A 24248-nucleotide genomic window follows, 5' to 3' on the forward strand; every position below is an offset into this window, starting at 1 on the left:
AGGAAAAAGAGATTCTTTATTTAACGCGCGGGCTTAAGGCTGGAATCGTTTCCAAAGAGCCAGAAGCCCCGATTTACATTAGCACATTGGTTTTATAGACATTGTGACATATATGAAATGGCTCCTCCTCTTCCTCCCGCATGGGGTTGCAATCCTCAACATTTCTTCTCTTAGCACTATTGTTTATAATACAAGAACTGGGTTATAGGGTAGCCATGATAAGGAGAGAACAGCAGAGAACAAGATATACAGTTGTATGACCTTTGACAAGATAAGGAATTCCTGTGTCTCGTCAGCTTACAACAATATATTCAAGGGAGAAAGAGCTCAGCAAGAACATGAAGCATGAGACTGCATGAGGCTACTTAGTCTGACCCCCGATATGGCTGCTACATTCCCCCCTTAAATGCATAATTTCATTACAATTATAGCATTACTGATAACTATACAAAGCTTTTTGTGACATACATATTACTTAGCCTTTTGTTGGGCTATTAGAGCGTAGAGGGCAGCAGTTTTACTAGCTGAGACATAAAACAGATTGGTTAAACAGCGCATAAGACAAGGAACGCAGAGACATAACAGAACTTTTATGAACAATACTGGTAGAATTAGGATGAACAATGCTTTTAAGCTAGCTAAGATCTGGAAGCCAAGGGGTTAACTAATTGAGCTAATTGTTTTGTCTTATTGTTTTGTTAGCTACTATATTGTGCAGCTTGTTGATCTGTTCATCTACAGCATTGCCATTATCAGTTAAGTTAAAACAACAGAGCTTTTGGTGTGTCTCACAACTTAAATGATGAAGAAGGAAGAGGTAATCTATACCAGCTCTGTTTTCTAGAACTGCACCTCTTAGATCACGCAACTCTTTATTTAACAATGACAATGCTTGTGAGGTGGCATTTATGCTTTTGGCTAAGCTGCAAGCTAACCGGTTGATTTCCAGACCATCAGCCAAGGCTAAACCTGGAACCTCAACTAGTGACATTGCTAAGGCCAATTTTTTTGAGTCAGAATATAACTGCACATGACTATTACAATTTTTAGTTAGTTGGAGTGCTCGAGGCTGCCGTTGACGGATTTTCTCAGGCTACAGGGGAAGAATTGGCACCAGTTCAATTGGCGGCTGAGGCAACATGGGTGGTTATCAGACAAGTTGGCAGGAATGAATGACCAAGTGCGGGAATTACATGTCTAAAACCATCCATGAGGCAAAAGTATGTGGGCATCATTAAAAGATATGTTTTGAATTTTATTACAGTGGAAGGGGGCCAGGGATAGCTTTGTATTTTCTGGAAAATTTTTGACAATTAAGCATTTGTGCACACGTAGCATTTGTTTCAGCAATGATGGGGGTGCGTAGAGTGAACTCTGTAGGGGGTAGGATCTTTGCAACCACGCCCCAATTAGCATTTTGGGAATAAGTTAAACTTACACCATAAACTTTTAACATGGTATCTTTTTGAATTTTCCCAGGATGTCTACAGACAGGTATTAGGCAAGAGCTAATAAGCCTGTTTGCAGGTATACCTCTTGGCAAACAAAAATGTTTTACTCTCGTGATGTTAGCCAGGTGAAGCCAGTAATTATCAGCAAATCACTGGGACAAACTTCTTTTTCCAGGGGCAGACCCCCCTTTTTGCACCTTATTAAGGAAACACAATGCAACACTACTAACACTACAACACGCATGTTTGATCTTCTTTGGGATCTGACCGTACGCTGGGCAGCTATTCACCTGGCAAGCTGCAGTAGGGTCTAGTCCCCTTCTTCAATTCTCCAGTTGCAGGTCTGACCGTACGCAGGGGGACAGTTTCCCGGTGTGTCCACAGTAAGGTCTAGCCTGAGTCTTCTTACTGCTTTTTCAGAATGATTTTTAAAGGATTTTCAGGATTTCTGTTTACAGTCTACTCTCCCCCTCTCGCTCTCTTGACTCGTGTCCAATGTATCTAGGGTTTAACTCTAGCTGCTTTCATAGCTGCGGGGGTGGAAAGTATGACAGTTCTGAGTTCTTTCCATCTGGGAGTCAAAGGGTTATTTTTCCCTCTTTAACTCATACTTTAACTCTTGGTTGGAAAGGATGAACTTCTGTGATGGGAATGGCTTATTTTTTTAAGACAAAGCGACGCTGGGCTTGAAGACCTTTGCTCAGTGTTTGGACTTCTTGTTTAAGGCTAACGTTTGCTTGCTCTTGATGCCACTCCAGTGTCAATCATGAAGTCAATGTCACTGCCCCTCACAGTCAATGTCACGGCCCCTCTCAAGCTGTCTCCCTCTTCGCCCATTCTGGCCCCTTTGGTTTTCTCCTTTGTGTATTTGATTTATTTTATTTGGGCATTCATGCCACTAATGTCCATCTTGTCCACACTGGGCACACTGGTTCTTTTTTAAGAATCTTCTGCCTCTGCCGGGTCTTCTTCTTTTCTTTTTTCGTTTTCTTCTCTACTCTATCTGTCTTCTACTTTCTCTATTCCTTCTTTTCTACTTGCTTTTGTCTTTCTTTCCTTGTCATCCATTGGGAACCACACTTAGTATTATTTGGAGTTGCAACTAACACTAATCTGCAAATATCACATATATTTTATGATATTTAAGAAATCATAAAATATATACAACAAACTTTTTCTGCAATTTAACACAATGAATGGAAAACACTTCTTGCATGGTAAGGCATGATGGAGCAGATCCAGCAATTATACTGCTCTTCTGGCTGAAAGCTCAGGGCTCATTAAAATCAAGGGACGGGCATACCCACACACGCAGAGTTCTAGGTCACCATTTTTGCATCGGCAACTCTATGCTGCATGAGTTCTGGCAGAAGGAAATCTAAAAGTTATAGATCAAACTCAGCCTGCTGTACACTGAGCTGACTACAAACATAGACACACGGTCCACAGCGATGAGAGTTCAAGTTTATCAAAAGCTTCATAGCACTGTCCATGGCAAGTTTGTGACAATTTAAAATTTTAGTTCATGTGCAGAGTGTCTCTAAAAAGCCCAGACATTGATGGAAGCAAACAGAGACGGCTCTGGGCAATGAAGATGTGATGTTTCCAGCAAAGGCTCTCCACTTTTGCATCAGTTTAAAAAGGGAAAGTGTGGCCCTACACCCCTTCTGACAGACAAGGGCCTTTGACTTTTTAGCAAGGCCTCTGTCTAAACAGAGCGGCACAGCTCAGCTCTCTAGCCGTGACACTTTAACCTGGGCAACTCCTCTGTAAATTTTATTTTACTTCTGTCAGGTTCTCTCACAGACATTTTAAAAACTTACTCTTTTTTTTTTCTCTTCTAACCTGGTACACGAAAGCACTGAAACACTGAGTGCCGAAACTCAGGACGCTGGGGGGTGATGGGCATCGCTTTATACTTGCATTTTTCAGGCAGCCATTAATCTTCGGGGAGGCGGTGGGGTGATTTGCAGGACTTCAAAGGCAAGCTTCTCAGTTTGTTTGTATTTGTAAATCCCAAGCTCAAAACAGGACACGATGAGGTACAGGGCCACCAAATTCTTGCTTTGGCACGGGCAACAAATAACTCAGGTCAGCTTTCTTCGCTGGGGTCTCAAACAGGAAAACAGTCTTAATTTAAAGTTGTAACATCACTGACAGCGTCAGCCAGCCAGCTACACAGATCTCATTGTTTTTCAAGACAGTTGCTCCAATATCTTCTTTTCTTCTCAATCAGGTTGGGTCTCCCAGCTTACACAGTTTATTGCAGCTTTCAGGAGCATGGCAGTAGCGTGATTTTGGCTTGGCCAGGAACATGCTGTCTGGTTTCTCAGTCTCTTTAGCACACACACTTAGGCAGTGTAACACTGGACACTCAAATCAGTGAGATTTCTTCATTGCAGGGAATCCCACGGCAAAAGCTTAATGGTTACGCTCTTCAGAAATCATATAGCTGATGGTCAGTAGCTACAGGCTCTATGCAATTTTAACACAGTTCAAAGCTAAACACGGTTACCTTGACAGAGATCTTCAACGTGGTCTTTCCGCTTCATTCTGCTTTGGGACAGTCTTATGGCACACTTTTCACTCGAAGAGGGGTCTAGCCTGTGCTCTGGGGGCTGATTCTTCACCTTTATTTTCTATTTTGCCTTCATCTTCTGAGTCTTCATTTTCAGTTTCCATTTCTTAGGGATTTCATCTCAATTAGGCGAGGTGATGATGTTGCACAACTCAGAACGTTGTGGGCAATTTTCCTGCCCCCCCTCTCTCGGCGCGCTAGGCTAACAGCTACTTCTTTGGCCTTACACTCTCACGCTCCCACGCTTTGTTAAAAGCCAGACTGTCCTGCAACATTTTTCTAATTAACAGCCTCAGATCTTGTTTTTTTTCCTCTCAGCTCGACCTTGAGCTTTTTGCTGTTTTCTCTCTCTATTCTGAATCTTTTAAAAAAACCTTTTTCCTTCTTTGTTTGACATACATCTCAAGGGGGTGCAAGGTTTGCTTCCCCCACCACCCATAGCCTCCTTCCTAAATTGAAGACAGACACAATTAGGGAATGGGAATTGGTCAGTGAGTAAGGGGTCTCACTGGCCGACACAAGAGGATTTTTCACATCACGCACTTTGCTACTGGCCTGGGCACCCGGACGGTCAATGGTATGCTTCAGAAACCGCAGTAGCCACTCACACAATCATCAATCTCTCCACTACATCCATATGTCCCTGCCACCCACTTTTCCCACTTTTTACCAGAGCGGAAAACGGCTTCCCCAGCTTCCTCAGCTTCCTACTGAGTACTGGCGTGCTAGGTACTGGCGCCCACTCGGGGGTGTGATCAGGCCCCCCTTCTACCCGCAAGGAGTAGGTTCTTTTGTATACGTATACCACCAACACTGACCTTCTTCATAAGGCGGGGCCCTCTTTTTTTCTGCCCAGTGGCCTTTCTCCCTAAAGGCGGGGCCCTCTTTTTCCCATATACTTGCCTTTCTCCTGAAGGCTTCCAATGTGGGTTTCAACTCAATTGCAGCTGCGATACAGGCAGGGCTCAAGTTCCTTCCTCCGCTTCCCAAGGTTCTCTTGCTGCTCGCTGCCGTTTGGGCGATCCCGGTGCAGGCTTTCTCCCATTCACTCGACAAAAAGGTCGGTGGCGCCAAGAAAGGGAGGCATGCGCCGAGCTCGTCTTCCCGGTGCGGCGATCAAGAGCAGGCAACTGCCACCTGTCTGGCTCAGAGCCTGCCACATCCGAGTCACGGCACCATTTATGTTGCAGAACCCTGAGTCAGAGAGACCACGGAGTGAAGGAAAAAGAGATTCTTTATTTAACGCGCGGGCTTAAGGCTGGAATCGTTTCCAAAGAGCCAGAAGCCCCGATTTACATTAGCACATTGGTTTTATAGACATTGTGACATATATGAAATGGCTCCTCCTCTTCCTCCCGCATGGGGTTGCAATCCTCAACATTTCTTCTCTTAGCACTATTGTTTATAATACAAGAACTGGGTTATAGGGTAGCCATGATAAGGAGAGAACAGCAGAGAACAAGATATACAGTTGTATGACCTTTGACAAGATAAGGAATTCCTGTGTCTCGTCAGCTTACAACAATATATTCAAGGGAGAAAGAGCTCAGCAAGAACATGAAGCATGAGACTGCATGAGGCTACTTAGTCTGACCCCCGATATGGCTGCTACATTTGACCTTTGACAAGATAAGGAATTCCTGTGTCTCGTCAGCTTACAACAATATATTCAAGGGAGAAAGAGCTCAGCAAGAACATGAAGCATGAGACTGCATGAGGCTACTTAGTCTGACCCCCGATATGGCTGCTACACAGCCACTGCCAGTCAGATGGCGTTCTCTCCAATCCCCAAACCCCCCAGGAAGTATGTTCTGTGAGGCGATTTTCACTGGTGTGGAGCACTTGCTCGTGGAGCTCTGCATGGACCAAAGCGCAGCAAAGCTGATTCCTTTTTAAAAAATCTGATACTCCTCCATTCGCTTCTCCTTCCGTTGTCATGGAAACACGGCCCAGGTCAATGTACTGTTGTTTAGAAATGCATTGGCCATGGGTGGTCCTTGAACATTTTGGCTCTTTGTAGTTTCTTTTGCTGGTTAGAGCTGCTGTTCTTTTACTATTTTATTCTTTTTTTTTAATGCTGCTTTATTGGTCTGCTGGTGAGTGTCTGCTATTGGTGAATTTTTTTGGACTTGAGTTTTTCATTATGGCTGTTAGCAACCACATGAGTCTCCATTTGGGGATGGAAAGACTAATATGTTTATACAAATGAATGAATAAACCCACCAGTCCATCCCCGGTTGCCAGTTGAGATCAGTTTTCTTTGGATTCATATCCCCTGTGGAACACAACGGATATTACGCCAGCAATGTGTTCTTCCCTGTACCGCCTCTGCACTTGCAAAAGTGCAGGCAGAGAGGTTCTCTCTTCCCTGACATTAACACCGTGGAGGCAGGCAGGGCTGGCGTCAAAGGAAGGCATCACTGGGCACTTGCCAAGGGCCCACAGCCCAGCAGGGGCCCACTGACAAGAGCCCCCCGGAGTTGCTCCTCCTCTTCACCGTTGCAGCCTTCTTGCTCACCTGCCTCCCAATCCGGCCCAGGGAATGGCAGTGGTGAGGAGGAGCAGCGGCAGATGCCACGGCCTCCTTGCTCCCTGGCTCTCTGCCTGTCCAGTGAGCAAGTGGCGGTAGGAATGATGAGGAAGCCGATAAGGAGCAAGAGCAGCAGGTGACAATGGCAGCGAGAAGGCAGACTTACTGAGGGAGGGGGCCCACTAGGGTGTCTTGCCCAAGGGTCCTGAAAAACGTGCAGGTGGCACTGGAGGCAACCATCCCTGGAATTTTGGCTACCTAAGTGTATCATGAGTAATGGAACTAAATGGAGAAATTCAGGTTTTAGCAAGAGAACAGGAAGTGATGGGACAGGAAGTCTGTAAGAGGTCTCTCACTTAGTGCCACTTGCCGAGAGCACTATGGGCTGAGCGCACCTACTGCTGGATAAAGACCGTTCTGCTAATCTAAAGCTGCAAGTTCTTTATGGTAATGAATCATGGTGGCAAGGGTTCTTGGGCCACCTTTAGTCCCCCAACTTGCCAACTATAGGAGCTGCAGTACAAGTGTGGCCAGTGGCGTGCATTTGGATTTGTGTAGCCCAGTCTAAAAAATAAAATGAGAATTGGCTTTTGGTGAGTCTGTGACTGATCAGGGTTTTGGACTCCTAAAGCCCTAAATGGCTTGGGGCCAAGTTCTTTGAAGGATCCTCTCCTCACATATATACTTGCCTGGACCCTAAGATCACCTTCAGAGGTCTTCCTCTGGGTGCCCCCACTGATAGAACCAAAGAGACACCATCTTAAAGTAGTGGCAGCCATCTCAGGCAGCCTCCTGCAGTGGAAAATCCCAGAGGAGGATAGTCTTATCAACTGCCTTGTTGACACCAATAGAGCAACGGTCTGTCTCATATCACGTACAGCCAGAAGAGTTCCCCCACCCTTGCAAAGCCGCCACGCCTACAGCTAGAGAACCAGTTCCAGTTAGATCGCTTCCTGCCCAGCCTGCAAAGACACATCAGCCATAGAGACATGTCAACTATGCATGTTTAATGAAGTTCATGAATACTGTGTGACCCACCCCGCATAGCTAATGAGGTCATTATAATGTACATGCAATGTATGTAGTAGGAGGATAAACATGTCAAGGAGACGTCATATGTAGGCAGGGCAAAAGTTATGAACCTTAGAGTATCCAACCAATAAAGAAATAAGTCATGTGACCCAAATGTATATAAGCTGTACCCCAAACCCCCCAGAGTGTGGTTCTCCTTTGTGGCGCTAGCTGCAAGAATCCACCCAAACAGCGCTGTTTGTCTCCTGTTGAATAAAACTGCGTTGAACTGAATCTCAGAGTTCTGTGTGTCTCTAAGGGGATATTGGCATACTCCTCCTAGAGGGAACAAACGTAAATATAATTTGTGCAACACATGGTGACTCCGCCGGGACTTTTCCTCTAGTCGACCCCCGTGGCCAAACGACCTCCGACAGCGAGAAATGAAGTGTGCACCAGAAGCCTGAATTAGGATCCACCATTCCCCTGCTTCTTGGACATGTGTCGACCGGTGCCAGGGACCCTAGGGGGGAAGTCCCTTTCTGGACACAGAACAAACAGTCCTCCGTTCAGAGGTGACAGTTTGAAGCAGCCGGACGCGGCCACCTCAGACGAGGTAAGAATGTGGCTCTCTTTTGGGATTAATATTGGAACAGGGGCCAGGAGGACCATGGGTTCTGCCTCTAGTAAATGTTCGGAGAACACACCTCTGGAGTGTATGCTTCAAAACTGGAAGCAGTTTAAGGGTGATTATGGTGTCAAAATGTCTAGAGAAACTTTGGAGAAGTTTTGTAATCGTGAATGGCCAACGTTTGGCGTTGGATGGCCCAAGGGAGGCTCTTATGACCCCTCCCTAGTCTCTTCTGTTTACCAAGTAGTCACCAGAGACGGCCATTTGACCAACTTCCATATATTGATTCCTGGGAATCCGTGGTTACAAGAAAACCTTCGCCGACATGGTTATTGAAATATAAAATGTCTCAGTGTAAAATGATGATTGTCCGCAGAGGCCCCCCGAAGGCTGCAGCTTTGGAAGGCCTCTGCCCCCCGTCAGCCCCCGTTATTCCCCCGACACCCAAGGACCTTTTAGGGCCCCCCCTTTATATCCCAGCCTCCCACAACCTGTGTCCCAGAAAATGCCGGCCGAGATTGAGGCCGAGAAAAATTTTTGGGAGGATTTTTGGAAAAAGGAATGTGAAGAGAGGGAGGCGGCCACCGCCAAGGCTTGGTTAGAGTCTCTCCGAAGCCACGAATCGGACCCTCCCAAAAATGACCCTGAGGCAGCACCATAAACATCTCTCTAAGCTCCCTTGAGGTCCTTGATTCTGAAGGACACATGGCCTATGTGTTTGTCCCCCTTACAACCAGTGACCTCTATAACTGGAAACATCAAAATCCCACATTCTCCGAAGACCCCGGCCGAATGGCTGGGGTCTTCGAGACAATCATTGACACTCACAAGCCCACTTGGCAAGACATGCAGATTGTCATGCGCACCCTATTAATAGCTGAGGAGCATAGGCTAGTAAAAACGAAAGCAAAGGAATGTGTTTTTGAGACGTTTCGAGCACAAGGCGAAGACGAAGATAAAATTAGCGGAGCTGAGGCCATCCCCGACACCGATCCAGGGTGGTCACATGGGACTGATGCGGCGCGCAAACAGCACACTAGTTATGCCAACTTGATCATGAAGGGCATGAGAAAGTGTATTAGAAAGACAATAAACTTATCTAAACTATATAAAGTAAAGCAGACAAAAGAGGAATCCCCAGTGGGATTCTGTGAAAGGTTGTGTAAGTTGTGCTGGAAGTATACTGACCTGGATCCTGAGAACCCTGACAATCGGTGGGTTCTGGTGTCCCTTTTTGTCAGCCAGTCTTATGATGACATTAGAAGAAAGTTGCAAAAGGTAGAAGGGCTAATGGGAAAGGGCATTGAAGAGCTTATTGAGATTGCTATGAAAGTCTATGATAGGTGGGAAGAAAAAGAGAAAGTCGAGGGGGCCAGGCTCCTTGCAATGGCCATCCGGGGTGAAGGTCCTGGATGCCAAGGAAGGGGCTGCAGGGGACGGGGAGAGTCCTTGCACAGCGGATCAGGGCACGGCGAGAGTAATAAAAACCTGGGATGCCGTTTAGACAGGAACCAGTGCGCCCGCTGTAAACAGCATGGCCATTGGAAGAACGAATGTCCCCAGAACCAGGCCAATGGTACGCCCACTGGTCCTGCACAGACACCGGCCCCCCCAGCTCCCCTGTTCTATGATGAAAATCATCCAGAATAGGGGCGTCAGGGTGCCGGGTACCCCCTCTTGGCTCAACAACGAGCACACCTGGACCCTGTAGTAAAAATTGAAGTCGGGGGCCAGACCATGCCTGCCTTTATTGACACTGTGGCTACCCTTAGCCTCGTCCCCTTTGCAAGGGCTCCGGGGGGCTCAAGAGGGAGTGCGCAGATTCAGGGCGTTGAGGGTCGTACGACCCACCTTGAAAAGACCCGACCCCTCCTCACTAAATTGGTGACACTCACCTTACTCATCAGTACATTTGCAGCCCTGCGTGCCCCGTAACCCTCCTGGGAAGAGACATCTTGACAAAATTACAGGCCGAGATAAGCTTCTGCAATGGCCAAATAGAAGTTAGAATTCCTAAACGACAGGGGTCCAACTACCAGATGGCCTTGTTAACTTACATGGTCAGGGCTCCTGAGGGGAGTCCTGAGTGGTCACGATTCCCAGGTGTAGACCCCTCCGCCTGGGCTGAGAACGGAGGATGGGCCCGGGCAAAGACTGCAGCCCCCGTTGTTTTTACTCTAAAGCCCGGCCACAGCCCTGTCAAAGTCCGCCAGTACCCAATGAAATTGGCTACTCGGAAGGGCCTGAAACCCCTCATCGAAAAGTTCAAGGCTTGCGGCTGGCTCCGTGAAGGAACTTCTCCGAACAACACCCCCATTTGGGGGGGGGGCCCAATCTGGGGGGCCCAGACTACAGGCTTGTGCAAGACTTATATCTTATCAACAAATTAATTATAGTTCCCTATCCTGTCGTGCCGAATCCCCACACGATCCTGACCCAGATCCCTCCAAACAGCACCTGCTTTTCTGTCCTCGACTTAAAAGATGCATCCTTCTCAATACCCCTCCATGAAACGGCCCAGCCCCTGTTTGCCTTTGAATGGGAAGACCCTGACACCCACCACAAGGCCCAGCTAATGTGGACAGTAGTACCTCAGGGGCTCACATGCGCTCCTGAGATTTTTGGATCCCAGCTGCAAAGAGACCTGGCTGCCTGGAAGGGGGGCCTCAAAAAGGGCCAAGTCTTACAGTATTGTGACGATCTGCTGATCACCGCTGAGACCCCTCAAGACTATGAACATTATACCTGTGAATTGCTTAATTTGCTGGCCAACTGCAGGTACAAAGTCTCTGGCAAAAAGGTGCAACTCGTAAAAGCAGAAGTCTCAAAAGGCCAGCGCCGCCTTGATCATAGCCGAATACAGGCCATTCAAGACTGCCCCTCCCCGAGCTGCCCGCATGAACTTCGGGCATTCTTGGGCCTCACCGGATTCTGTTGCTTATGGATTGCAGACTATGGTGGCAAGGCTAAGCCACTCTATGAATCCTTAACAAAGGAAGGAGTGCTCAACTGGACCTGGACCAGGGATATGGAAAAAGCCTTTCAAGAGCTTAAACGGTCCCTAATGTCTCCCCTGGCCCTGATGATCCCAAATCCTGCCAAGGCCTTCCGCCTCTTTGTGCATGAGGGAAGGGGGATGGTGGCAGGCGTGCTTTGCCAGGAATATGGGCCCTCCCTTCACCCAGTAGGATATTACTCAAGGGTGCTGGACCCCATTGCTCGATCATGGCCTGCCTGTTTGTGAGCTGTTTCAGCCTGCGCCCTCCGCATTCAAGAGGCAGAAAAGCTAACCTTAGGAGGGGACATGGAAGTGGTTGTTCCCCATGGGGTTCCCCAGATAATAGGCTCGGGGGGGGGAGAAAAATACTTCAACCCTGCCCGGCATTCGCGCTATGAGATCGCCCTTGTGCTTGCCCCAAATCTCACCTTCAAGACCTCCACAGCTCTGAATCCAGCAACCTTCTTACTGGAGACAGGCCAGTGAACCGCCTATGACTGCCTAGAGGTCCTCAACGAAGAAACCCTGGCTCGACCAGACCTGTGAGATGTTCCCTGGCCCGACCTCGATGAAGAATTCTACATTGACGGGTCCAGTTTCATGAAAAATGGGCATCGACACAGTGGAGCAGCTGTGGTATCTGGCTCAAACCGCTGGCTATATAAACTCCCAGCCCACCTTTTGGCCCAGGCCGCCAAAATGGTCGCGATGACAGAAGCTTTAAAAATGGCTTCATGTAAATGGGCAAACATTTACACTGACTCCAAGTATGTGTTTAAAAAAAGTGCATGAACGTGGCAAGCTATGGAGAGAGAGAGGTTTCATAACCGTCTCCGGACACAAGGTGGCCCACGGACATCTGATCACAGCCCTCCTTGAAGCCCTGATGCTGCCCAAGGAATTAGCAGTTGTGCATGTATATGTACATGGATGGGCCAAGAATCCCGCTCAAAAGCGGGGGAATCACCAAGCTGACATCGCAGCCAAAGAAGCCGCCGAGGACGGGATGACCTGGATATGCCTGGCCAAGCCCATGCCAGTAACAAAGCCCCAATATTCTGAGGAAGAAGAGACACAGGCCAAGATCTGCGGGGGGCAAAAGGGGCCAGACGGGTGGTGGTTCCTGCCCCATGGAATCGTCTACACCCCTTTAGTAATTTTAAGGCAGATCTTGGAAGACCTGCACAATACCCAGGGCCATAGGGGAACTGGACCCATGGTAGATTTAGCTAGACACACCATCCTAGGGCTCGCCATGCGCGCAGAGGCACAGAGAATGGTCACACACTGCCCTGTTTGCCTAAAAACGCACAGCAAGGGAAAACAGCCTCCTGTCCTGATGGGAGGGAGACAGTGGGCCCACTATCCATTCCAAAGGCTTCAAGTCGATTTTGCTGAGGTGCCCCCATGTAAAGGTTTTAAGTATATGTTTGTGTTTGTTGATCAGCTCACTGGATGTGTTGAGTGTTTCCCAACCTGTACCTGCCAAGCCCAAGCTGTGGCTAAGGCCCTACTCAATGAAATAGTACCCCAGTTTTCTCTCCTTGAGTCCATTGAATCTGATATGGGGAGCCACTTTGTCTCCCAAGTTACTCAGAAAACCACCCAGGCTCTGGGGATCCAGTGGCACCTTCACACGCCCTGGCGGCCCCAAAGCTCTGGCCAAGTCGAACGGCTGAATAGGACCCTAAAAGAAACCTTAGTTAAGATCTGTGCAGAAACTCATTTCAAATGGGTCGAGGCCCTCCCCCTCGCCCTGACTAAAATCTGGAAAACACCACGCAAAGGAATTAAGTTGTCCCCTTTCGAGCTCACGTTTGGGTGACCACCTCAAGTTCTACCTCCTGGACAATGCGAGGGAGCCCCTTGGGAAGTGGGAAAGCAAATGTTGTGGGACCATATCACTGGTTTGCAGTCTGTTTTGTTTCAGTTACACCGCCACGCTGCGGAGTTCCAGTCTTTGCCACTTGACCAGGCCGTCCACCCTTTCTGCTCTGGAGACCAAGTACTGGTCAAAAAGTGGAAAAAGGAGCCCCTGACTACCAGGTGGGACAGACCCTATGCTGTGGCCCTGACTAGCCACATAGCGATAAAACTTTTGGGCTGGGATAGGTGGACTCATCATACTAGGATAAAAAAATATCCAGACCAGACCTCTGCATCCTGTGCCCAAGGAGACCCGGGGTCCACAAGCAACAACCCTCTGCCCTCCCTGACCCCGGACGCTCGGGGAGGCACAGGGCAAGATTTAGAGACGGCGTGGGACTATCAGGCTCTTGAGGGGCTGAAGGGACTTTTTCGCCGAAAATGAAGTGGCTGTGGGTCCCAGCATTACTTACCAATGGAGTAGTGGGAGTGGGGCAATTTTGTTGTCAAGAAAGTGGCCAAACAGTTTTCAGAACTTTTTTAGGGGCACAATATTATAAATCCATGAAGTCTATCACTTGCCTAGGAAAAAAGGTTTTTGAGGTGCAGATGTCAGGGTGGAAACTGAGCCGATAGAACCCCAGAGCAGTTCTGATTCTGAGGAGGATCAGCAATCCGTGGGAGAGGAGCCAGCTCATCCCTCACAGGCACAGCAGCTGGCAGCGATTCCTCCTGCCGGCATTCCTGAGATAGATAGTGACCCAGCCAGTGAGAAAGTGCAGGAATGGGGCTTGCTAGATGCTTGATGCAGACGCAGGGAGCGACGAGTGATGGAGGGCGCGGAAAGGAGGCGTAGCGCCTGTTTGGCGCGCAAACAACGACCGCCTCCCGTGGACCCAAGGGAAAGAGGGAGGATCTCTCCCTAGCCCATAAGTTCAGGGTCTTCAAGTGACTCTCCTTCAAACGGGGATCAACTGCCTACTCGAAGCATAAGCTACTCTGCTGTTCCTTGCTTAGTCACTGGTGACTAGCATCTGAAAGAGTCATTAAGTTGTAAAAGGATTAAAGCCTCGAAAAGAATCCTTTCATCTGTGTCTTGAGTTGGCTATCGGAGTCTACTGAAAGAGGCTGCTAGGGCGCTCCTGACAGCAACTAACTAAACCTTACACCTATTATACTGGCAGCCGGAAAAGCCAGTTACTACTGGGAACCAAAGTCTGCCTCACCAAGGAAGGACAGCGGGGATTAGATCAGTGGAGCCTGCTGCGGGTCCATAAAACCATCAAGCAAGTCATACAACAGGCCAGATTAACCACAAAAGCCCCTCCCAAGCCACCCTTAGTGCAGATCCCAGAAATAAAAGACCGCCCTGGAGAGCCCGGTTAGGGATCCCAATGACAAAAGAAACTGACAATGTATGGCTAGAGTGGGTAAAATACACAGCCAAGTCCTTAAACAAATCCGATTGTTTTGTATGCACGGCTGGGAGATCCGTCGCCAAGGTATTACCTTTTCCCTTAGGGTTGGATCAGCCTTCCCTCCTTACTTGCATGATCAATCTGTTTCAACATCCTGATGCATGGGGTGACGAGAGTTGCCAAGACCTCAATAAACTCTACCCCCCCTCAAAATAGAAGGTCATGTCCTACCCCCTGTGTCTTCCATGGAGGGATGGAACCACACCGGATGCATCTACCGGTCCCTAGAGCAAGATAGTACCCCTCTGGGCAATCTCTCAACCTGCCTCAACACCACAACATTCCATAATAACTCTCTGCCCATTCCCCGAGCCGACCTCTGGTGGTATTGTGGTGGCCTGGAGCTCTTTGAGATCCTTCCCTCAAATTGGTCTGGGACCTGTGAGCTGGTTCAGCTTGCGTTCCCGTTTTCCATTGCTTTCCACCCACCCCAGCAGCCTGCCCGTTCCCGCCGAAGGCGAAGTGCGACCCCTTTTGACAATCGAATATATATCGATTCAATAAGAGCGCCAAGAGGAGTCCCTGATGAGTTTAAAGGGCAGAACCAGATAGCTGCGGGATTCGAATCTACTCTGTTTTGGTGGACAACCATTAACAAAAATGTAGATTGGATTAACTACATCTATTATAATCAGCAAAGGTTTATAAACTATACCCGAGTTGTCTCCTGTTGAATAAAACTGTGTTGGACTGACTCTCAGAGTTCTGTGTGTCCCTAAGGGGATATTGGCATACCCCTCCTAGAGGGAACGAACTTAAGCATAATTTGTGCAACACCACCAAATGAGGTGAGGCAGGTGACTACTAAGGTGTGGGCCTTTTCAGTGGTGGCACCCCAGTTGTGGAATTCCCTCGCCAGACGCAACCATGTTTTGATCTTTTTAGCACCAGGCGAAGACCTTTTTGTTTCTCCAGGCTTTTTAGCCCTTCAGTTCAAAAACAGTGTGTGTTTTAAGATTTTTGCATTGCTGCTGGCTTTTACTTTGGTTTTTACTTTGGTTTTATTCTGTTTTAAACTTGTAAAGGTTTTTATATTGTTTTATTGTGTTTATTGTATTAGCTTCAGCGAATGGGTGGTATAGACATGTACTGAACAAACAAACACACTCTATTCACTGGAACTTTTTCTCTCATAATAAGCATAATTGCTAGATTTCTCATCTGTTTGTGTGACTTTGTCTGCTGTTAACCTTGGTGACTCCTTGTGGTGCCATATAAATAGCAAACAGCACTTAAAGCTTCCTTGTACAATGCCTGAACAAGTCTAAGGGGTTATTTGTGTTTTATTTTCAGGAACTGTTTAATGGTGACCTTACAAATATAACTCCATTACAAATAACTGTGGTGCCCTGGCCTTATTCCCATCTGAGTTAATTGCCTCCTGCCTCCTTGAAATACTTTGCATGCCTCCCTTCCCCAGTTGGTAAAGTTTGTTCTTTAAATGGCTTCTTATGCTGGGATGGGTTATCCCAGTCTGACTGTTTAATCTCTTCCCAAGATTCGGGTCTATTCCAATCAGAAGTGTGCAATTAGTTCACCCAGACACTTCTCAGGAGCATGTCGTGATGCCCGAGACAGAAAAGTGATCATGTTCATAGAATCATAGAATAGTAGGGTTGGAAGGGGCCTATAAGACCATCAAGTCCAACCCCCTGCTTAATGCAGGAATCTTAAGTCAAAGCATCCCTGACAAATGGCTGTCTAGCCTCATCTTGAATGCCTCCAGTGTGGGAGAGCCCACCACCTCCCTAGGTCATTGGTTCCATTGTTGTATTACTCTAACAGTCAGGACGTTTTTCCTGATGTTCAGACAGAATCTGGCTTCCTGTAACTTGAGACCATTATTCTGTGACCTGCACTCTGGGATGATCAAGAAGAGATCCTGGCCTTCCTCTCCGTGACAACCTTTCAAGTACTTGAAGAGCACTATCATATCTCCCCTCAGTCTTCTTTTCTCAAGGCTAAACATGCCCAGTTCTTTCAGTCTCTCCTCATAGGGCTTTGTTGAGTCCCCTGATCATCTTTGTTGCCCTCCTCTGAACCCTCTCCAGGTTGTCCGCATCCTTCTTAAAGTGTGGTGCCCAGAACTGGACACATTATTCAAGATGAGGCCTAACCAATGCTGAGTAGAGGAGAACTAGTACTTCACGTGATTTGGAAGCGATAGTTCTATTAATGCAGCCCCAAATAGCATTTGCCTTTTTTGCAGCCACATCACATTGCTGGCTCATATTCAGCTTGTGATCTACCACAAGTCCAAGATCCTTCTCGCTTGTAGTATTGTTGAGACAAGTATCCCCCATCTTGTAACGGTGCATTTGGTTTCTTTTTCCTAGGTGCAGAACTTGGCATTTATCCCTATTAAATGTCATTCTGTTGTTTTCTGCCCAGCACTCCAGCCTATCAAGATCACTTTGAATTTTGTTTCTGTCTTCCAGGGTATTAGGACATGTTGCAGACGTTGTAGTGGGTTTTCAACCTTTCTACCTTCAACAAAGCCCTGCACATCACAGAGCATCCTGGACTGTGTTATAGGGCAGAAGGTCCATTTCTGCAGAGGACCGGCCAGCCTTCCCTGCCTCCCTGTGCAAACAAGCAATGTGCCCTGCAACAGTGGCTTTCACAGGAGGCTGCTTCGACCAGGGGTGGGGAACCTGTGGCCCTCCAGATGTTGTTGGACTCCAACTCCCAGTAGCCCCAGCCAGTATGGTCAGTGGTTGGGGTTGACAGGAGTTGTAGTCCAGTCACACTTGAAGGGCCAGCAGTTCCCCACCCCTGCATTAGAGGCTTGGCAGTGATTCCTCAGTGAGAAGGTCAGTAAGGGCAGGCAGCGCGCCCTGACAGGAAGCTTCCCCTCCCAGATGTCATAGTCGCGCAAGTCTGACTCTGGAGAGCGTGTCACCCCAAATCTTTCCAATCTCAGGTACTCACACCTTTATTTGTTTAGGACTGATCTGTGTAATAAATACATGTGTATGCTAAATGCAGTCCGCAGCTGCAGCCTTGCTCCTTCTTCCACTGCTGGGGTAGCATGGATCGGCCTGGGCCCACGTGGGCAGAGCCCAAGCATTGCATCCCCCTTGCACCAGCATTACCCGCAGCTTCTGGAAGCGTGACACTGATGTGAGGGAAGAGCTGAGGCAGGACTCATGCCAGAGGCTGGGAAAGCTGGGCAGTTGCCAGGATGCAGCAGCTGAAAGGCAGCCGCGCTTCCTTGGGGCAGGTGGTCCAGCCAGGTCGGAGCCAGCATGCGCGACCTCTGACCTGTCCCAACCCCGCACCAAGGGAGGCCGAGGCGGCTGCTCCATTCAGCTGCTGCTGGACTCGTTTTTGCCCATTGGTCCATCTAGCTCGGTATTGTCTGTACTGCCTGGAAGCAGCTTCCCGGGGTTTCAGACAGGAGCCTACCTGGAGATGCCAGCAATTGAACCCAGGACATTCTGCATACAAAGCAGGTACTCTACCAATGGCTTAGGGCATCCTTGGCTTACGGCCACCCTTTGCGTTCATGTCTTCCAATCCCACTCTCAGGCCCACGTGCTGAGGACCCTCATAAAGCTGGAGACAGCTCTACATTGCAGTGTAGACCCCCCCCCCCCGCCTTAGCTGACTCCATATGGCCCAGTGTGGGAAGGAGTAGTGCTGCAGCTGTATATTGCCTCTGATAGTGGAGGTAGCATATAGCCATCAGGACTAGCAGCCATTGATAGCCTTCTCCTCCAGGAATTTGTCTAGCCCCCTTTTAAAGCCATCCAAATTGGTGGCCGTCACTATATTCTGTGGTAGCAAATTCCACAGTTTAACTACATGCCATGTGAAGAAGTCCTTCCTTTTATCTGTCCTGAATCTCCCACCAGTCAGCTTCATGGGATGACCCCAGGTTCTTGTATTTTGAGAGAGGGAGAAAAATGTCTCCCTTTCCACATTCTCCACACCATGCATAATTTTGTGCACCTCTTATCCTGTCTCCCGTTACCCTCCTTTTTTCCAAGCTAAACAATCCCATCTGTTGTAGCCTTCTCTCTTAGGGGAGATGCTCCAGCCCCTTGATCATTTTACTTGCCCTTTCCCACACTTTTTCCAGCCCTACAATATCCTTTTTTTAGATGTGGTGACCAGAACTGTACACTGTAATCCAAGTATGGTCACACCACAGATTTGTATAAGGGCAGCATGACATTGGCAGGTTTATTCTCAATTCCTTTCCTAATTATGCCTAACATGGAGTTGCCTTTTTTACAGCGGCCACACTCTGGGTTGACATTTTCATCAAGCTGTCCACCACAACCCCAAGATCTCTTTCTTGGTTGGTCACCTCTAGCTCAGATCCCATCAGCTTACACTTGAAGTTGGGATTTTTTTTTGCCCCAGGGTACTGGCTGCTGCTTTTTTCATGGTAGCAAATATTCTCATTTTCTTTTGGTATCATTTGCATATCTTGTCATGTCAAAAAACCCTATCGCCAGATAAGGGTCAAACTGAAACCAGATTGCTCCACCAAATTCGACGACCAGCAGCTTGGCTCAGCTGGGAGTCAGTGACAGCAGGGAGGTCAGGTCAGAACAGCGCGACTGCCCCAGAGCACGGAGTCTTCTGCCAAATGCTTCTTTTTGGAATCATCACCATGTGCAGCAGATGGATCTCACTAGCACACGCCTGGAGCCAGATGAATGGCTCTGCGATGGGTATGGGCGTTCTGAGGCAGGCCACCTGGTGGCACTGCAGACCACGCTCTAGCTGTTGCTGCTGCTAGTGCTACTACTGCAGAATACAACAGGTGCCAACAAGTCTTTGTTTCAAACGTCTCCTCTCTTGTACTGGCGAATCGCTAGTGCTTCATTAACGGAAGCCAAAGGGGAGCAAGTGGGTCTCTTCTCCTTCCATACCTCCTTTGTGTCTTTCATAGATCAAGCTTTTGGGACATCCTAGCTGAACCTTTTCCTCCCATCCTCCCATGTACAACAAAGTTGTACATGCCTCCCCTCATCAGAGAAGTGAGTTCTTGGCATTGCTGGTTTCAGATGCAGGCAGGGGCAGAGGTACTTGGAGTTGAGATCTGTCCCATTGGGTGCATCACGGGCACAATATTTGGCTTGTTCTTTGGCGTGAGGCTGCGTGAGGGGGTCCATTTATGGCCCCTTACCCAGGAGCCCACAGACACTTGGCCCTGGCCCTAGGATGTGGGGCTGGCTGCCCATTCTTTCTGGCCCTATGGCATGGTGACCTCCAGCAGTGGTGCCTCAGCAGCGTCAGCCCCTCCAGAGGTCCAAAGCTCGATCTCCGCCGGGGCATGACTGCGGCTCCCTGTGGAGGCCTGCCGGTCAGCATTCCACATTTCACCCACAACTCTCAGCACTCTGGACACTGGGAGCCTCTGCCTGACATTTCCTTGGCTCCCCAGACAGCATCGGGCTTTTCATGCTTCCTACACCATCCTTCCTAGAAGGTGGAGCATTTCTACCAAGATGGCACTTTCCACCTGCTGCTGCAGCCAAGGGCCACCTCCTACCAAGTGTTGCCCGGGGAGGCCGCCTCCTGTCGCCTAGCAACTGCTCTGCTGGGATTGAAGTGATCGTTATGCCTCTCCGTTTCAGCTTCCAGAGACGGCATTTAAGTCTGACCATGAACCAACTTTGGTTCGTGAGTTTTGGATATTTGTAGGCAGAGAAATCCCCTTAGTTCCCTGTGCAGGCTGGCCAAGTGAAATGTTGATCCCATGGATAATAGTTCTGGGGAGAAGCTGCTAGCTGTGGGACCCACCTCCTCCTCTCTCAAATTCCACCTCAGATGTTCCAACCTGGTGCCCAAGAGATGTTTTGGACTATAGTTCCCATCAGCCCCAGTCAACATGGACAGTGATCAGGGATTATGGTTGCCTAAGCCTGTGCTGGTACTCCAAACGTGGCAGGAGAGAAAAGTAGCCATGGCTCCCTCTCATCCATTTGATCAGGGAACCCAGGGCCCTGAACCGCATGGCACCCAGAAAAAAGGACCTGTTTCCCAGCTGGATTGGAGATGGGCCGGCCTCTTTCCACTGACACTGTTGACCTGTTTCCACAGCTATGGATGTCAGAGCCATGTGGCACAGAATGTGTCGCATCAGTTACATTTTGATCCATTTTCTCATGCTAAATTGACTCTATAGGGAAATCCAGATTTAAAAATTGGTAAGAAAATATTTTTGTGGTGGACCTGGATGGATAAGATTTATTTTTTAAAAAACTTGGATCAACTAGTGGGTGCAGATTATGAGTTTTTTCATTCTTGGCTTTGCATGCCAAATATGATTTGCCTGCTATGGCTGAATGGCAATACTTGCAATTGCAACATTTGTTAGAATCTAGGTGTGGATCTTCATGACAACGGAATGAGAAGCACATTGGAGTATTACTCAGATTTTCATAGAATCAGTTTTGGTCCATCAGGGACACACATAGCAAGATAAGCTGAGTGTACTGTACCTTTAAGATCCAGTTTTCAGGGGTCACACAGTGCTTGAAAGGAACATACTTCCGGGTGGGGTGCGGGGAGTAGAATTGAACATCATCAAGCTGGCAGGGCCTGCTTAACCAATGAGAGAAGCTTGTTTCCTACCCCTGTTACTACATTATTATGTATGGAGAGCAACTAATTTTCCCCAGGTGTGCAGATTTCCCTGAAGAAGCCAAAATCCCCAGTTCTCCAGTGCAGCATTGAAGGCTCCCCTTGAAAGCTTGTCCCTACCCCAATTTCACCACATTCCAGCAATCTGCTGCAGAGTTATTGCCCCCACCCCATTTTTCCTCATGTGTGCACTTTTGCCTATTACTTCCACCATCACCCTTCTCCCATTCTCCTTCTCCCTGTTCTCCCTGAGAAGCTCCTGTAAACTGGGAAGATTGTTACTGTGACAAAGCGGAGAAGAGACTTTACAGCAGAGAAGCACAACATCACAATAGCGATTTAAGAGAGCATCGGAGAAGCAAAAGAGTGCTTTAGGGTGAGTTGCTAAAGTTAGCCTTTAACCCTTTCACTTCAGGAGAGCAAGCTTTATTTCTTACTTCTGAGTAAACATGAGTAAACATGTTTCTGAGTAAACATGCACAGAAGGGGTGATATGTTAAAGATTAAAATCAGTCTACCTAAGGTGAATGAGTGTCCCTACTACTGTGGTAATGTGAGGGGTCACTGCTGCACTCCTGGGGGTTTTCTCAATGGGAAAAACTACTTCCATTGGGCAAAGAAGAGGGAATGGGATGTCCCACCCCCTTGACCATGTCACTGCCAGGTCACAGAGGAATTAATGAAGGGGAGGGATATGGCACACTGTAGTAAAACCGCCAGGGAGTTTCTTTCAGTAAAAAGGTCAGAGTAAAAGGAGTTTCGGAAAATGCAGCTTTTCAAGAGGGAAGTGGCTGGTTGGCAGCGAATTTGTGATGACATCATCTGTCACGAACGAACTCAAACTGCTCTAACGTTGCACCAAATCGCTTGTGAAGACAGCCTGTAGGTTTGGCCCTGCTGCTTTTGCAGCTTGAGTCTCCTTTGCTATTGGAAGTACTTATTGAGGCTGATCACTTATATCGAGCCATGATCCATGTTTATAAATAACATGTATAACGGTGAATAAATATGATACACAGGATTAAGTAGGAACTCGACTGTCCCATTTTTTCCTTATCAATGGAGTGCTGCTTTAATGTCTGTATCTGGAGCATTTATGGATCTCAGGTTATGTCATATTCAGCAAGAACTCTTGTTCCGTGTTTATTGGATGCCACAACATCTCTTTAATAAGGGTTGTCTAAGTCAACTGATTGCTGGAGGTGTAACACAGCTAATGCCTCTTTTAACCATATGTTTTGGCAATGTCCAATAGTTGCCTCTTTGGCAGAGGAGGTTATTATATAGATAAACTTTGTATTGAAACAAAAATATTGAAATTTAATATTTACTGATGTGCATGTCCTCTTAAATTATCTATCTGCTTCCTGGAAGTTAATGCATGGTCAGCACAAATGGATTCTCCGAGCCCTTTTTACAGCTAAGGGCACAATCCTATCTAGATAGACGGCCTCCTCTGAACTCGGAGGCGACCACCTATCCAAAGCAGGAGAGGAGAAGCACAGAGGGGATCGTTCCCTCCATGTTTCTCCTGCCCTGCTTTTTTGGCTAGACAGCTGATTGCGGCTGTCTAGCTGCGGGAGGATGGAGCGGGGGAGGAAGCTGCTGTATGACACGTAGGATGTGTCATACAGGCAGTTACGCTCTCCCCGCCCCGGAACACCCCCACCCATGCCCCTTTCCAGCTGCTCCACGCTCCTCTTGTGAGCACGGTGCACGGGGCTTCTCTGCACTGCCTTGGAGACAGCGCAGAAGTGGAGGGAGGTCAGTTCTCCAGGAACTGACCTTGGAGCGCGGGCACCGAGGTCGGTTCCCGGAAAACAACATATCCTATGGCCATCTAGCTGCTGTCTAGCAGCCATAGGATTGCTCCCGAAAAGACTGACATTGCAACACTGGAAGGATAAACGGTCGCCTCCTATAATGCAATGCATTGAGGACCTAACTACGCTTTCAATATTTCAACGGGTGGTATCCACTTGTGAATGGATACATATATTGATCTTTGGTCTGCCTTTGTTGAAGTTTATGTGTAATTTTTAGAAAGCTGTATTTTCACTATATACATGTCATATGCATGTTTTGAAATAGAGATATTCAAATCTGTATAGTTACATCTTTTTTCTTTTTCTGTTTGTGGTTTTGTTTTGTTGAAATTTTATTTAAAAAATTGATGCTCTGGAATATGCCTCTTCCAATGAATTTAGATTTTGGAGCTAATTCCCAAGACTTTGATTTTCTTTCCCAGATAGGACCTGTCTCCATGGCTGAGGTAAGAAGGTTTGATTTGGCATTAAAAAGACAAGTAGAGATTATAAAGAGGCTGAGAGAGCGCTTTCTTCTTTACCAACCTGCCCCGTCACTGAGGTTCTCAGAGGGCATGTCCCCGGTGGTTCCACATAGACTTATGGCCTGGTTGGAGTACACCAGGAAATGAACCTTCAGCATGGTGGCCCACTTCCTGTGGAACTCCCAGCCTTTGGAGGTCAGGCAGGCGCCAATGTTGTGCTGCTTTCGGCACTTCCTGAAGACATTATTATTTCAAGAGGCCTTCCTTGAGTGACCAGCTGTGGTTTATTAAATTTGGAATCTGTTTCTTTTAAAATGCTTTAGTTATTTTAATATTGTGTTCTATTCTTTTATATTTTGTTCACTGCTCCGAAATCTTTGATGTGGAACGGTATATAAATATTGTAAATAAATAAAATAAAAAGGAGCACTTTTCAGCGAATGAGCCAGGTTCTTTCCTCACCCCTCATGACCCTGGTTTGCTCCAAAACCAAGCCTTCCCTGTACCACACCAGTCCCTTCTGTGCTGGCATGCCCAGTCCCTCGGTCTCGTGACCAGTGACCTATCATGAGGCCATGAAGTGTAGCAGCCACGGGAGCACAGCCCACCATGAAGTAGGGATGACGCAGGTGCCCAATTCAGTCTGGGAACCGCCCCTGCCTGCACCCCCGAGCCTCTCTCGCCAAGCCCATGCCCCTGCTCGCCCCCTGCCCGCACTTGGCGAATGACTTGCACTCACACCAGCGGCCTCATCGAGCGTCGTGGTCACCATTTTTTGAGAAATAAAATGGCGATTGCAAAAATGTGCATAT

The 24248-nt window shown here is 47.9% G+C and overlaps 1 long non-coding RNA gene across 1 annotated transcript; it reads left to right on the forward strand.

The window, feature by feature from the left end:
• Positions 1–7555: 7555 nt before the first annotated feature.
• LOC146347765 (uncharacterized) lies at positions 7556–22103 on the forward strand. The gene is made up of 2 exons (XR_014790418.1): positions 7556–8186; positions 13115–22103. It is a non-coding gene; the product is annotated as an uncharacterized LOC146347765 (long non-coding RNA).
• Positions 22104–24248: the final 2145 nt, after the last annotated feature.

Source organism: Heloderma suspectum, chromosome 4, assembly GCF_057233095.1.
Source record: "Heloderma suspectum isolate Gila_16-S chromosome 4, 16-S_ref, whole genome shotgun sequence".
Classification (NCBI taxonomy): Eukaryota; Metazoa; Chordata; class Lepidosauria; order Squamata; family Helodermatidae; genus Heloderma; species Heloderma suspectum.